Raw genomic sequence first — 17499 nt, forward strand, 5'->3', positions numbered from 1 at the left:
GGTGGTCTGCTTTTGTGAAGAAGCTGTGAAAATTTGTTGGCCCTTATGTCAAAAACAAGTGTCCATCTATTCATTTCTATGCAGAAAGAACTGACTTTAAGTAGGATGGATTTAAATCAAGTTGATTAAATTATTAGGAAAAAGAAAGTGTGGTTTTAATGACTCTTTTAAGACATGTTTTCCATTGGTATACACAAATTTTATAAACTACAATGCAAATTGACTAGCTCATTTATCATGTTGCTGTAAATGCTCCCTATTTAGTTATAAATAATCTTGAATGGCATGTTTTCCTGCTTGTTTTAGAACTTATTCAACTGATAACCTGCTTTTCTCAAGACCAAGAGTTGACAGTTAATTGCAGAGAACAGCTTACTGTCAAAAAAGATGAAATGAAAATGTCTTTTGTGAACAGATCACTTTGTTCATTATGTCAGCCAGAACTGGTAGTTGCTGGGCACAGCAGTTTATTTTCAGAAGATTAAAAAGAAATGTCCTTGTCTCTTAGGCTCTAAATGTGTTTAGTATGAAAGCTGTGGTGCTCAGGTAGTTACAGAGCATTAGAACAGGAATATGAAAGATCAACTAGAGTCAGATAAGAATTATGAATGTTTAAACTAGTGGCACACATAGAGTGCTACTGGCATTTCATGACCAAACTAGGCAATAGAGTCCAAAAGTCATTAAAAGGGAAAGACAATTTGTTTATTCTAAAAGGAGCATTGGCTGTCTGTATGGCTGGCATACTAGGCACATAGTGCTGAAAGAGTTGCATGCTTGGAGGGATTATGTTGTGAGAAGAGGAAATGTACATTTGGTTGTTGTGGGTTTTTTTGGGCTCTTTGGCTGTGTTCTGAAGGTTATTCTTCCTAACGTTTCGCCAATTTCTGTGACCGGCATCTTCAGAGGATAGCACTCTGTACTCTAGTGTAGTTGGCTTGGGAGTGGAGTATTTATGGCTGTGAGACAGGCTTTTGTCTTTTTCTGTAAATGGGTGATTAGTGTGTCTTGTTGTGGGTATATTGTGGTGATAAGGAGGAGAGGTTATCTGTCACTGTGACTGATGGTCTTTTGTGTGTAGTGATCCCTGGTCCTTGTGGCTGGGTAGAGTTTGTTGACCTTTTGGACTCTGCATTTTTGAGAGCTGGGAGCCAGGTTTTGTTGAGTTTCAAACTTTCCCCTTTTTTGTTAAAGTTCTGCTGGTGCTTGTGGATTTCAATGGCTTCCCTGTGTAGTCTGACGTAATGATTGCTGGTGTCATCCAGTATTTCAGTATTTTGAAATAGAATTTCATGTCCAGTTTGTTTTAGGGCATGTTCATTTGCCTCAATGTGTGATCTGACCCTAGAAAACTGTGGTAACTTGTGAGGCCTTGGTCCCTATTAGCAAGGCCATTGCAACTATATAGTCTATGGCCTGTATTTGTAGTGATTTATATCAGAAAAGATATTGTCATTGTGACTTATTTAAGAAATGATTATTAGTTTGTTTTAGGACCACTGATTCATTTTTAGGAGACTATAAGTGAAATGTTGATATGCCTTAGGGTAGTGTTTGGAGGAGAATCGTGTTACTGTATGGCATGAAAACAACAAAGAGTGGCACAAGCTGTTGTTTTGACTTACATGCTTCCAGACATAATCTTCAGAATACTGTAAAAAGATTAAACTATTTTTAAAAGAGATTTTGGTAACAAAATCACTGATCCTTATTTTATAGCATAGATAAAAATCAATTCAATTCTTTAAAAAACTCAATTTTATGAATATAGGATATTGTGCTTCTCTATCCATGATTCAAAACACCAGGAAATGACTCAATATTGCTGCATAATATGATGTCCATGTTGCCAGCAGGAAAAAGGATGCTAAGTTTTACATAGCAAGGGGCAGCCTGAATGTTGAGAACACCAATGGCAGCAGTCAATACATTTTCTTGTGCTTACCATTGTTAGCTTTTAACACTGTCTTTTAATGATGTAAGCTGCCTTAGGTCCTTTTTAAAGAGAAAGGTGGGATAAAACTATGTAAATTAATTAATTTCCAGAAACGGACTACTTTTTTCATCAGTTAACCACTTCTCAGCCAAACCCAAAGCAATGGCCAAGGTTATTTTTTGACAAGTGTGAATGGCAGTAAGCATAAGAGGGTATCATATAGACCTGTGATTCCCAACCCAAGTGTTCTTAGACTGTGATTCCCAGAAGCCTTCACGACCGGCTGTGCTGGCTGGGGATTCTGGGGGTTGCAGTCCTAGAACACCTGGGTTACCCAAGGTGGGGAACCACTACTGCAGACCTTATCTTAACTCCTGCTATTAGTGTTGTCAAAAACAAAACAAAACAAAAAAAAGTCAGGCATCCTTCTTCCTACAGCAGCACAGGCACAATATTCTACAGCATTATCAGGCCATTTCCTGGCATTTTGAATCATGGGTACAGGAATACAATATTCCACAGTGATAAACTGAAGGTATTTTTTAAAAGAATTTTATTTCCTGGCTTTTAAAAATGGAAGTTTAGTATAAATGCACTACACACAAAGTCCAACAGAAACCTTCCTCATGTCAAATTACCCAGCGATAGAGGAACACAGAAGATGAACCTATGGATCCGTACAATCGCTGCTGGGAAAGGAGAAAAGGAAAAACAGCTGGGATGTGCCTGCAGTCCATCTGTACCAAAATATTTTGAATGGCTGTTTTGGATTTAATGAGACAGTGAAGCAAAGATGTGAGTAAGTGCAACACGTACATTGGAGAAACACACACATCCTTTAACCGCTCTTTAAACTAATGTTGCTCGGTCTGCTCTGCAGAATGCAGACTGAAAAGCCATCTTGCAATTTCAAAACCCTTTTCTTGGGATAAACATCCTGAAAAAGAGAGGCTATATCAGAACAAAAAGCTCTATGAACATGATGTGTGTATGTTTTTCAAACAATGTCCCCTCGCCTTTTGAAATAAAATAAAAGGGAAAGCTAGGAGCTGTCAAAGATAATTACTGGAAACCAAAGTCAAAATCATCCATACTATTAAAAGAAAGATGGTGAACAAAGACAGGGGCAAAAAAAAGAGAACTCATTTGGAAGAGATCCTTACAGATACCACAGACAGCCAGAAAGGCAGAAAAGTGGAGGCTCAAACAAGTCAAGCGTGAACTCACACTAGAAGAAAAATTATTAAACTGAGATTGTCTTACCATGTACATATAATTAAAATACAGAACTGACCATAAAAGAGAATATTGCTGAGGAAAGTGGAGGGGTAGGAAGAGATGAAGACTTAACATGAGACAGATTGTCTCAATAAAGGAAGCCACAACTGTTAGTTTGCAAGACCTGAACAGAAATTAATGGAAAAGATAATATTGCTAGGAAGGGGTGGGTTGGGGGATAGTAGGAAAAGAGATCAACCTAACATGAGATGTTGTTAGTTTGCAAGATTTCAGCAGAGCTGTTAATGTTAAGACATGTCATTAACTCATTAAGTCACCACATATCAGAAGTGACTTGACGGCTCTTTGGAAGTCTTTTGCCTTAGTTACCAGATTATTGTACAGTGGACCCTTGACTTACAGACGGCTTGACTTACAGACTTTTTGAGTTACAGACTTCTCTGGCCGCAAAATTTAGGTTTGACTTGCAGACTGAGATTTGACTTACAGACCAGAAAAAAAAACCAAAATGGAACAAAAACAGCCTGTTACGGGATTAATCGGTTTTCAATGCACTGTAGGTCAATGGAGACTTGACTTACAGACTTTTTGACTTGAGAACCGCCTTCCAATACGGATTAAGTTCTCAAGTCAAGACCCCACTGTATATTGATAAAATGGGTGGAATGTAGGCACTAAAGCTTTGGCTGGTGAATAAGACCATTCTGAGCCACAAAGCAAAAACAAACAAACAAAAAACAGTAATTTCACAGCTTAAATGAGTGAGCTTCTGAAGATTTGTTCTTTTAAAAATATATATATATATAAATATTTTTACAACCAGACACAGAATCCCTTTGTCAACAACGAATGCTTGTTTGGCCAAGAAGAAATTAAGAAGTTCTCCTCCAGAGAGTCAGCCAATTGGGTCCTGACTGATAGGGTCAAGTGTTCAGAACCTGGTTTTTTTTAACTATTCCAAGAAAACCTGTGTTTTGACTGTCTTTGTGAGAGGTCATTGCCCTCAAAATATCTCCCTTCCCAGCCAAGGAAGCTGCAATGATGTATTTACTTCGTAATGTTCTTGCTGGTAAACCTGTTCCATGCACTTCTAACAAAGTGGTTGTTTTTCCTTTTAGAAATAGTTTTTGCACTGTGGTGGGGTGGGTAACAATTCTAGTTTGAAAAGATCATCACTTGAAAACTCTTACTGTATTTGTCACAGAGCAAGAGCAGGCTGCTACACTTGTGCCATTGGTGCTGATCTGAAGTCCCATTTCAAAGTTATAATTTTTTGTTTGGGCACCCCCATTTTTAGAATTGCCTTGTAAAATGTTGATTTTCTTTGCTGCGCAATAAAATTGCTACACTCTCATGCACCTATAATAAATCAATGAAACAATAAAACTTATTCATTGATTTTTGTTTTTTTCACCCTAGAATATATATGCATATAATTTAGGAACATCTGAAAGCAATTCTGATCATCCCACTGGCAACATTACTGATTTTTTGTAACAGATACAAGATGAAACCGAATGGTAAATATGGTTCTTATTTTATTTTAACATCACACAGACACAGAGCCTGAAGGAAGGAAAATTATACCTTCTCAGGAAATCTGCTGCCTGGAATGCCTGTTTCATGTTATTTTGTGCTCCATTTGGTCCTGGATAATTTAGCACCACCTGTATTCAAAATACTTGGGTCTTCTTGAAACAGGATATTCCAGAAATGCAGTCTTTTTGTACATGCTTTAACGTCCCTTACCGATATCCAGCTAGCATTGTCTACAATATTTCAGTAGCGGGAAGTAAACATTGAGGTGCAAACAACAGAATCCAGACTAAGAGTAGAAGAACATGAGAAAAATGTTACAAATGCTACAAAAATGATGGATCTGGTGTTGAAATTATTATAGGAATTGTATCAGAACAGAATCTTTCTTTTCCTGTTAAGGCTACTGTTGTTTCAGTTCTCCTTAATTCATTTCTACAACAGAGTGGATAAAAATAACTAAAAAGAAGAAGCTGTGGCCATATAAATCTTTCAGTGAAGCCGAGTGCTGCCTAACATGTCACAAACTGAAAATAAACAATGCTTTGGCACAGTGGGAAGCACCTTGAAAACAGTTATCTTGTATTCAGTCATTAAGTGAAATACTGGTGCAAACTTAGAGGGAAAAACAATGTTTCTGACATCGACCTACTTGGGAGTTCCAAATTTAGTTTTTTGTTGCCACCTAAATTCAACTTTACCAGCAATGCCTCTACCGACAAGGGAAGATGGCAAACATTGACAGAACTGAGGAAATTGAAAAGTGAAACTGACTACACATCTGACTTTCTACTATGGTGAAATAGAACTCTGTTCAAAAACATATGGTCTGAGGGGAGTAGGGTGATGAAGGTTGATGAGAAATGATTAATTTTACACATGGTTCTGTGATAAATAAGGTTAAGGAAAGTGTTGATATGTGACTGAAAGGAAGATTAAGTTGGCTGATGAAAACATCTTAAATAGATTATAATGACAGATTAAGATAAATTGAGTGTTCAAGACCTGGTAAACTAGCCTATCTCTAATTAATGTTTAACCACCTCTACTAATGAATTAATATTTTAATCTAATCCACTGACATTCTAATCTAAATTTATCAGTCTGTTTCTCTGTTGTGGCTATTTCACGCTAGCAGGAAGGAGGGCTTTAAATCTAATTTAATAATCCATTACTGATTCATCATAATTAATATTTTCCAATAATTACTATATAAATTGTTTTCATTGTGTGCATTTCATTTCATTAATTTATAGCTACATTTTAGAGCTTTGGAGCTTCATGTCATCAATGTGCAGATGACATCCAGTTCTATCTTTCCTCCCACCCTTCTGCAGTGGATGCTGTCCCGTTCCTTGAGTGTGTCTGGATGCCGTACTGGGGTGGATGAAGGATAACAGACTGAGGCTGAACCCAGACAAAACAGAAATCCTGGAGGTAGGGGCCTCTAGTGTCTGTGGTCTGGGTGCTTCCCTTTCTTTTGGAGGGTTTCTCTTGCTGTGAAGGGGGAGGTGCACAGCTTGAGCATACTTTTGGACTGAGCACTATCAATGGAATATCAGATAGCGTCTGTAATCCACACCACCTACTTCCATCTAAGGCAGATTGCTCAGCTGTGTCCCTACCTTGACATCGGGTCCTGCATCAATTTTTTTCTTGCACTGATAGTCTTGAGATTAGACTACTGCAATGGTCTCTACGTGGGGCTGCCCTTGGTGCTGTTACAGAGACTTCAGCAGGTCCAGAATTGACTGCCAGATTGCTAAGTGGAGTGAGGAGATATCAACATATCTCCCCCACCCTGGCAACATTGCACTTGCTAGTTGCTCGTTTCTGTGCCAGCTTCAAGGCAATGGTGTTAACATACAAAGCCCTAAGTGATTTGGGACCTTCTTATCTGGCAGAATGCCTCCTTTTGACCAGATTTGCCCATCCTGTAAGATCTTCCCAAGCTAGGCGGATGAGAGTTTTGACCCCAATAGAAGCTTAGAAATCAGTGACCAGAAACTGGGGTTTCCCCAAAAAGTGGGAATTATTGTATACTGCATATTCTTTGTGAGAGTCATGTATATGTCCTTTTGGTAAGTTGTGCCTCACACATTTCCCACTAAAATTTATCCTATGCATCTTAAAAATAATCCAGATGTCTAGGTGACATCATCCCCAAACCTATTTTGAGACAGCCTTTAGGAACATTAGTAATAGATGTCAGCTGCATGTAGTAAAGTAGTGTAAAAACTGCTCTTATAGTCTGACCAACTTGATTGCTTAAAACCATAGATCATCACGATGATCATCAACAACACAAAACATATATGGCTCTGACATCACATAAAGGTAAAGGTAAAGGTTCCCTTGACAATTTTTGTCCAGTCGTGTTTGACTCTAGGGGGCGGTGCTCATCCCCGTTTCCAAGCCATAGAGCCAGCATTTGTCTGAAGACAATCTTCCGTGGTCACATGGCCAGTGCAACTTAGACACAGAACGCTGTTACCTTCCCACCAAGGTGGTCCCTATTTATCTACTCACATTTGCATGCCTTCGAACCACTAAGTTGGTGGGAGCTGGGACAAGCGACGGGCGCTCACTCCGTCATGTGGATTTGATCTTACAGCTGAAGATCTACAGACCTTATAGCACAGAGGCTTCTGCAGTTTAAGCCACAGCACCACCACGTCCCTCACCTGACATCACATATTTACACAAAAATATAAAGTGAGATAGCTTCCCACCTTCCTTAACTTTTTTTAAAAATGTATCATCTTTGCTGCCAAAGCAAATTTTGCTACTTGATAGGTAGTGGTTGCATCCCTGCCCGCAAGTACCATAGGAAGCTGAACCAGGGCAGCTGGTCAAAGAATGTCAGCAAGAAATTGACTTCTGGGGTGCTCAAATAAAGGGCAACTTAATAAATAATGGAAAGCATTATTTATTTTAATACAATCTCTCGTAATCCACAAATACAGAATCTTTGATGGAATGGGACATTATTATATTTCCCCTCCAAAATGGCTGATATCATACACTGAAAGCATAGAGCTGTGAATGCTTTGATCAAAGGGGCTGTAGTTAGATTGAAATAAACTTCAACAGCCGGCATCTTCAACATCTATGTGGATTTCCCCCCAAAGCAGCTAGAAAAGGGGCTGCTTATCCAAAAAGCAAAGTTGTCCCAAGTAATTGGAAATACCTGGAAATAACCAACTTTCCTTATAACAGTCAGGAGAATGAATCAGTACAATTTCATTACTATCAGTTATTAAGCAAGTGAATAAATAGGCCATGTCTTCGTTGATGTTTTAGTAAGAAAATAATAAATGAGATTTAATGACCACTGTTACAAAAGACCTTGAAATAACAGAAATGATCTCTTTTTTCCCTGGAAATACAAAATATCACAATTATCTCTGACAAATACGTGTCTGTTTGCAGGCAGACAGATAGCAATGGCAAATCTTTATGCACTGATGGACATTTCAAAGTCCAATGAGGGGTCAAAGGCCAAATTTTGCAGACAAAGCAAATATAGTACATATTATGTGACCCATGTTCTGAATAAACTAGAGTTCAAGTTTGAGAATTCTAGGAATTAGGGCTTTTAAAAGGTCTGGGGGGGGGGGTTGGGGACAGGGAGTACAGGAGGCAATTGCCCTGGGCATCACGTATGAGGAGAGCCTCACATATGAAAAAAAATCACCAATATTCATTCATTGTGACCAGTTCCTTCTTTTTGAATCCCACCAATTTAAGCTTCATAAACCTAAAAGGGAGGATCATATAATTTATACTGAAGATGGTAGTGTACTTTTGTAATGAGCAAAAATGTTTTCAGCCACAGGTGTTATTAGTATCAAACCATAGTCAGACATATTTACAGTAGGACCCCCAAATGAGTTGCACAATCTAGTGTGGATACCTGAACCTGTGGATACAAGGGGACCCTATATGCAACAAGGGGTTCCTTTGTATGTTGTATACAGGGCTGCAGTAATCTGGAGATAAGTGAAACTGCAGAGATTGATCCCATGGATACAGGGATCCTACTGTATATTATTTAAGTTCAGCTTTTTTTCTTTCAAGAAACATACAATTGACTCATTCTTCCCAAACTTATAATACACAGGAAAGGAATGCAAAATTTTAGTGAGAGCTTATTTGAATGATCTCCCAATTTCCTTGGGAAAAAAATATTTTATTTATTAGTTAGACAGCACTGTTTTTCCACCGGGGGGAGAAGGGGCAGATGCACAATGCCCCAATAGAGACTATTTTCTAACTTACTCCTAGAAGATACAGACATCATTAAGAGCACAAATGACAGAAGGAAAAGCCAGGACAGGGACTGCAGAGGGATTGTGGAGCAAGAGGAAGCAAAGAGTAGCTGGACTGGTATCAGGCAGAGGCAGGCATTTGAGCTGTGCAGGTGTGTGCAGACATTGCTGCTTGCTTCAGTGGAACGGGAGGAAGTAAGGGCAGTGGCACCGCATCCCAGGGAAGCATCAGGGTGAACAGCAGCTGCCCTGGCCACCTGATGTTAATGCATATGTTTCCTGCTCACCTTGCCACAAGAGATGATTTTGGAGGCCACCAGTGTCTTGAATCGGAGAATCTCACCTTGAATAAAATTATTTGAAGAGATTGCTGGCTCAAGAGAGAGCTGGCCCTTAATAGGAAGCTTTTGTCTCTTTTAAGGGATGCTGTGTTGCAGAGCCTTGAATTTCTGGTAAAACCTATTTTTTGTTATACAGTAGGAGTACAGAAGCTCACAGAGCAGAACAGCTTCAAGTTCCCCAGAGTTCACTCCATTCTCATTAATTGGCCCTTAAAGTCTCCATTACTCACTCTGAGACATTTGTAGGAGAATGAATAAAAACATCTTTTTAAAAATTACATACTTGTGTATGCTGCTTTTTTATGCACTCATATTAACAACCAACTGAACAGATTAACAGCAAACAAACCACTGGCACCAGCCAAGGAACAAAACGGGGAAAGAAGGCTGGAAGAAATGATTGATTAGTGCTGGAAAGACATTCACCCCAGCCCCGAAAAGTCCCTCCCAGTCACACAATACACAGACAGTATGCAGTGTTGCAAGTAAAACTCCAACATGGTGCAGGTGGCACCTACATGTTAGCAGCCAGGGTTGCCACTCACTGTGATCTACCACCAGCTGCCACTGCTTGCCTTCACCAACACCCCCCCTTCCTACCTCAGTGATGGAGCTAAGTCAGTGGAACAGTTGTGTGTGTTTTTCTTCTTTTTCCTCCTTCTCCACTTCTTCCTGTTCCTGTCTCTCAAAAATTGCCTTTTTTGAATGGAAAGCCTCAGAATCCTCCAGTCAGCATAGTCTGTATATTACTATGTAGTAAAATTCTGAGCTCACGCAGTGGTACAAAACAGGCAATGCAACAAGTGCGCAAAAGTGAGGTCTTCCCACCAGGCTCTAAACATTAATAACTACCTATTTTTGAAAATTACCTTCTCCCCGTGCCTCCCCAAGAACCTGCACATTCGGATTAGGTCTTGTGAGAGACCCGATAATTACCACATTTCACAGGAGAACATTCCTTTTAATCCTAATCCCCCTACCCAGGCCTTTTACAATTTCTTTTTTGTGTTGTGAGAGCTTAGTCCAGCTCTTTTTGGAAAAAAAAAAAACACTTCCTGCATTCCATTTCAGCCATCATAGTCAACAGCAAGCAAGAGAAATGACTGTGATTTTTTTCTTTTAAATTGTCCCTTATTTTAAAATTTTGAACTATAAAATCCCAGGATGTTGAAATTGATGGCCATGGAGAGGTGGGGAGGATAGAGGGATTCTCAAAAACCCAAAGGTGTGGGCATGGTGCCGAAATGTTTGGGGACCTCAGCTGCAGAGGGAGGGAACACATCTGTGACTGCTGCACATAGTTGTGTGAAGAAACATTACAGTAGGGTCTTCTTAGAAGCTCTTCCCAAATGGTACCATACTATGGTTTGCAATCTTGGTTTGAAAGACAAGCATAACTCCATAGATCACTAATTCCGATGTTACAAAAAAATAAAGATTTCTGCTAAAGTGGAAATAAATACAGTGGACCCTCGACTTACAGACGGCTTGACTTACAGACTTTTCGAGTTACAGACTTCTCTGGCTGCAAAATTTAGATTCGACTTGCAGCCAGAGAATCGACTTACAGGCCAGAAAAAAAACAAAATGGAATAAAAATAGAATAAAAACCACTGGTTATGGGATTAATCGGTTTGCAGTGCATTGTAGGTCAATGGAGATTCGACTTACAGACTTTTCGACTTGCAGCCACCATTCCAATACGGATTAATTCCTTAAGTAGAGGGTCCACTGTAGTTGAAGCAAAACTGTATGAAAGCAAGAGCTATTTGTACACAAGCACAATTCTGCAGCACCAAACTGACCTGGCATTATATCTGGGCCACATTTCTTTTATGGACTACCAGAATCCCTGAAATCCCCCTATATATGCTATCTTCTAAATTGGTCCACTGGATATAGTCAGACATAATACTAGTGCATGGCACTCAGGCGCAATGTGTAGCCTGCATAATTCATTTGTAAACTGCCCAGAGACTGCTTTAAGTGCTATGGGGTAGGATATAAGCAGCACACTTTGCTTTGCTTTACTAAACAAGCCTCAAGCCCAGGAGTTACCCCTCCTCCTCGGTTTGTGAGGAGGACACTGGATGCTTTTGGCTGGCTTTTTAACTAATTGTAGTTATGTCCAAATCTGGACAAACTATGGGATAGTTATAACAACTTTGAACAACTTTATATGTAACTTGCTAATGGCTGGGCCATCACCACAACTTACATTGCTGAATTCTGTAGATGAACCATATGTTGTGTGTGAAAGTACTTTTTTTTTTTTTACCAATCTGGTACCTACTGTCAGTCTATTTCACTCCATCACAAAAATCTCATCAGTCCAACTTTTTCAGAACATCCATCTCCTGATGAATTATCTTTATTCAAAATTCTGAAGGTTGCTTGACTTCTGCTCAATGCCCTTTCCTCCCACACTTTCCCAGGTCTAAAGGCAAACCTTAGGGCTGAGGGGTGGCAAAAGCATGCCAGCTAGAAATGGATGTTCTGTATGTCATTAACGCTAAGAGCTGTTTCCCACCAATATTTTATTAATTTCTCTTCTCTATAGTGGGAGCTGCTGAGGCCTTTCTGATGGTATAATTATTTTCATGGATAATGGATGAACAATTGCCAATTTCTATTTCTCGTTCAGCAATTTTTGCTGCTGCTGCGTTAGATTGAGACTTTTAGGTTCAGAAATAGTGTACATAGATGCCTTGTGACCAAAGCACAGGGTGATTCCCTGTTTGGGGGTGAGATGTACTCCTGCTTGGTCCTCAAACTGCCTCTGTTGTCAAACAACAATATTATTGTTCTTGTGTCCTGCAGGTGAACATTCCAAAAGCATTCACTTAGTCAATAACAGAAACAAAATGAACTACTTTGCATTCCAACAAGACGCCTGCTTCTGGGGAGGAAAGCGATGACAAACCTTGACAGCATCTTTAAAAGCAGAGACATCACCTTGCCAACAAAAGTCCGAATAGTCAGAGCTATGGTTTTTCCTGTCGTGATGTATGGAAGTGAGAGCTGGACCATAAAGAAAGCAGACCGCCGAAGAATTGATGCCTTTGAACTGTGGTGCTGGAGGAGGCTCTTGAGAGTCCCCTGGACTGCAAGGAGAACAAACCTATCAATTCTAAAGGAAATCAACCCTGAGTGCTCACTGGAAGGACAGATCCTGAAGCTGAGGCTCCAGTACTTTGGCCATCTCATGAGAAGAGAAGACTCCTTGGAAAAGACCTTGATGTTAGGAAAGTGCGACGGCAAGAGGAGAAGGGGATGACAGAGGATGAGATGGCTGGACAGTGTCATTGAAGCAACCAACATGAAATTGAAAGAACTCCGGGAAGCAGTGGAAGATAGGAGGGGCTGGCGTGCTCTGGTCCATGGGGTCACAAAGAGTCGGACATGACTAAACGACTAAACAACGACAACACTTATGCTTATGCCATATCCCCTAACTGACATGCTGCTGTTAGGTGCTGTCCAGTCAATCGTGACATAATGGAAAATATGTGAGCTAATTGCCTCTGAAAGATGCTTTGATTAATGGCCCTGTTCAGCCTTGTAAACTAAAGGCTGTGGTTTCCTTTACTTAGTCTACCTCGCCTTCCTCTTTTTCTATTGCCATCAATATCTCCTAGCATTATGGTATTTTCCAGTGGGTTTTTTCCCATGGTATATCTACAGTCGGATAACCACAGTTTAGTCATTTTAGCCTCTACTGAAGTTCAGATTTCATTTGGTCTGTTACACCTTTCTTTTCTTTTCTGGCAGTCCACAGTATGGAACACCACATTTTCAACATTTTCCCTCTTATTTGACTGAGATATCAAACTTTAATAGGCAACATCTTCACCACAGCAGAGAAAGATTCAAATACTACATTTCTAAGCATAGACAACAATGAAAAGTATTGGAGCAGGGTGAGAAATGGAGAGGACAGCCTTATTAAACCAATAGACCAGTTAACAACTTTGTCTTTATCTTTAACTAATGTACAGTAACTGCCCTCTCCTGGTTCATACAAACACTACAACCAATCAAAATCCACAGGTGCACAAAATATTCATAAGGAACACATGTAAATCCACACAAAAATGGATCCTCAACTCTTCATCAGGCTAGATAGTTTTTTTAATGGAATGGGGAAATGGCATGGAAGCCTCTACATCCCACAGTATAAAAATGAAACAGGAAGGAGCCTTCTTTAAGCACTTCTCCTTGATTAGAGTTGAAAAGGTCATAAAAACAACTACTGTAATCAGTGTAGCAGTGCGAATATATTCCGAACATCTTTTTTATAAAGACATGATGCCACAGCTTCAACAAATAAATTTAAGCATACCTTGACTTGCTTGCAAACATACAACCATTTTCAAATCGCTCACTGGATCCAGGCCAAGCCATGCTTTAGTTAAAGGTAGGGAACCCTTTACAGCCTGAGAGCTGAACTCCATTTCAGAGATGTTATGGTGGTGGTGAAGGGAGTCATCCACTGGTGAGCAGGCTGAAAGGTTAAAAGAATGGGCAGAAGGATTTGGAAAATCAGGATTCCAAGTATGGCTTCTGCATGTCATTATATTCACGTTTCTTAAATGTAACTGTTGAAGTATTCATTACATTTAAGCTTAGTATAATCCTAAATTTAAGCTCTGGTTATTAAAAAACTGAAAATCCAAAACTATACTTTTACCCTTCTTTTGTCTTAACAATTGTTTAAAGTAATCAAGTCCCCCTGATTTCAATACCTATGTCTTCTTCATAGAAGGAACAAAAGTTTCTGCTCTGCACAAAAAAAGAAAGAAAAAGAAAGAAAGAAAGAAAAGAAAAAAGAGAGTATGCCTGAAGTTCTAGTGTGATCATAAATCTATTACAGCCATTACCTAGTCTATCTTCCTTTTCCTTTTTTTTTTTCTCTTTCTTCTTCTTTTTCCTTTTCCCATCATGGACTTTGTGATTAATTTGGATTTTACCTCCATTTATTTTTATGTTATATGTAAACCACCCAGAGTAGACATGTTCTAGATGGGCAGTATAAAGATCTGATAAATAAATAAAAAAATATAATATAATGCCAGTTGTCTGTATAACAAAAAAACAAAAAATGTGGCACTTTAACAGTTTTATTCCAGCATGGGTTTTCCTGGATTGCACTCCATTTCCTCGGACACATGGAGTAAAATATTTGCATTGTGTGTTGTTTGCTATCAAGTAGGGACTGATGTACAGGGACCCTAATAGGAAAATGTCAAGATAAATAAGGTATTTAAGGGGTGGTTTTACCAGTTTGACTCCCCTAGCAAGTTTCCAGGTGTCCCAAACTGTCATTTGTCACTCTGTCCACTACATGACACTACGTACAGTGAAGTATTTAGCCACAGGTTAATATACAAATGTATACTGTGGAGGGTGAGGATTCAGGGAAGATGGTTATATACAGAAAAAATTAACATTTGAAGTCTCCATTTCTGCACTATATTATAACAACCATCTCATTGTACTTTGGAATAAAGATTCAAACACCAAATATATCTTATGTCAGCAATGGCAAACCTATGGCAGGCGTGCCACAGCTGGCACACAGAGCCTTCTCTGTGGGCACGCAAGCCATAAGTCACTAGATCACTACCCCCAGCAGCCAAACCTGAGAAGGAGGCAACAGGCGGTGGGCGAGAATCCGGAGCAGCTGGTGGTGGTGGCAGGAGGCTGGCTGAGCTATAGGTAGTGGCGGGGTTGGGTACGACTGGAGGCGGATCCGGAGTGGGGTCTGGAGGCACCTCCATGCCCGGGATTCCTGCTTCTGCCACTGCTTCCTCTGTTGCCACGGCTGCCTGCCGCCCACTGGGTTGTTTGCTTTTTTTTCCAGTTTGCATACTCGGGCTCAAAAAGGTTCGCCATCACTGCCTTATGTTGTCCTTGTCTTGTATTATTGTTATATGTGACTCTAAGAAGAAAACACATACACATACAGAGAGGTTTCTCTGTTTAAGATGGGACTTGGCTATATCTAGGCTGATGGCATTCAAATACAACATTTTAGATACAATTAAAGGTCATGAAATATTTCACCAAGGTTTTCTTTTCATGTTCTAATCTATGAATGCATCTGTTTCCTCTCCTTGTCCGTCCCCTGCTTCTTCTTTTTTTTTTTGTAACAATATAATAATTTTTATATAGCATTTTATTTGAGTTAGGATGACACTGGAAGCCTTACTTGCATAAAATAGGATGAGGGCTGAAAAAGAAAACAAAAATAATTGGTTTGATTTGTAAAAAACAAAAAAATTGAAGACTCAGATGTAAATTGTTTTTAACTTTTCAAAGCAATGAAACCGCAAAGATAAACATGCAGACAAATATTGTCTTAGCCAACAAAGCTTGCTTGATCAAGAACAATGTGTTCTTAAGAACATCAGAACTGGTCGTGTTATCACAGGAAATATTGTACAAGAAACAGAACTTCCCTTCCTGTGAGAGTTACTACCGATGCAAGAAAGAGTGGATTGTATTTTTTTTTTTACAAAGTTGCATGTCTGTAGTTTCTCTACAATCTATATTTTAGATGAATATATTCATGACACAATGATGCAAAAGGGGGGGTTACACCTTTATTACTATGAAGAAAATAAACTGAGACAAAGTTGGAGATTATACCTGAGTGTAGTTATGGCAGCCTTCCCCAGATTTGCAGATGATTTAACCTGGAAGGGATAGCTGACATGTCAAAATATAAGAAGAGAAATTGATGTAGATAGCAAGAGAAACTAAACTGAAGACAACACAGTGAAATTCAACAGGGTTTCAGAATACATGGCCCAGTAAGCTTGGCACCCATCTCCACCTGTTTCCAGCTAGTGCCAAGGATCACTAGCAGAGCACAAAACTGTTTTTATGTCTATTTCATTTGCACAACATTGGTACATCAAAAATTCACAAGTGAGAGTTGGAGACTGGGGACAGACCTGGTGGTTTATAGTACAGTGGACCCTCTACTTAAGGAATTAATCCGTATTGGAATGGTGGCTGCAAGTCGAAAAGTCTGTAAGTGGAATCTCCATTGACCTACAATGCATTGAAAACCAATTAATCCCATAACCAGAGGTTTTTATTCTATTTTTGTTCCATTTTGGGTTTTTTCTGGTCTGTAAGTCGATTCTCCGGCTGTAAGTCGAATCTAAATTTTGCAGCCAGAGAAGTCTGTAACTCGAAAAGTCTGTAAGTCAAGCCGTCTGTAAGTTGAGGGTCCACTGTATATCCACTTGGCCCACTATGCCATCAGGAGCAAGGCAGAGCATTGCAACTCGCGAGCCTTCTTGTGGCAGTGCAGGATGTGAATCCTAGTGAGAACTGCAGTGTCTATTGCAGTTGATGAATCAATTTTGCTAGGTGGATAACTGCCCAAAAAATGCAGCCCTCACCACCACCACCCCAGTTGGTGACTCTGGATTGTCCTATTATGTGGTGGTTTGACCAGTTCTACTCCTGCAGTGTAGCTAGGATTTACTTGGATTCAGGGCTCATTCTCTTTTGGTGTTTTCACAGTCAGCTGGTCCAGGAGCTGTTCTGTCCTGCCATCATTTACCTGGCCTCTGTGATGTCCTGAAATCTCAAGGAAGGGGATACTGCTAAATAGCACCTGCACACATAAACACATTCCTTTATGCTGAGCCAGGAGGCCTTCCATTCTTCCATACTTCATGCACAAGAATAAGATCATCTTCTCTTCCGGTGCTGAATGCTGAATGCTGCCTGGAGATCCAGGGAAGCATAGCCATTCCATGATACTCCAGCTGGTTCTCTTAGTTGTCTGCACTGTAACAGGAAAACAGGACATCATGTCTCTGCATCACTTAGAATGTTGTCTGCAGGGCTTTCTGAAGACATGTTGTGGCCTTATGTATACAACAGTGCTACCCTCTCCACTCCACAAGCAGAATTTGACCAGACTTGCAGTCAACATGACTATAATCAGTGTCCTCCATCACACATGAGGCTTGCAGGCTAGCTTAGGATGTTTGGGGCAGGGAACATTTGAGAGGCTGCTCTTGTAACACTCTCCATGCCATTTGCCATCTGAGATATCTGCTTCATTTTATTTTACTTATAGGGTCAGCCCTGGCTGTCCAGTTACCTAGAGAATGTGATTTGGATAAATCTGCTGCATGTCAGGGGTGGATTT

The 17499-nt window shown here is 39.8% G+C and overlaps 1 long non-coding RNA gene across 1 annotated transcript; it reads left to right on the top strand.

Annotated features, from left to right (window-relative positions):
• The first annotated feature begins 4524 nt into the window (after positions 1 to 4524).
• On the top strand, positions 4525 to 6736 carry LOC144587843 (uncharacterized). The gene is made up of 2 exons (XR_013543021.1): positions 4525 to 4695; positions 6049 to 6736. It is a non-coding gene; the product is annotated as an uncharacterized LOC144587843 (long non-coding RNA).
• The last annotated feature ends 10763 nt before the right edge of the window (positions 6737 to 17499 follow it).

The sequence above is a fragment of the Pogona vitticeps genome, chromosome 3, assembly GCF_051106095.1.
Source record: "Pogona vitticeps strain Pit_001003342236 chromosome 3, PviZW2.1, whole genome shotgun sequence".
Taxonomy (NCBI): Eukaryota; Metazoa; Chordata; class Lepidosauria; order Squamata; family Agamidae; genus Pogona; species Pogona vitticeps.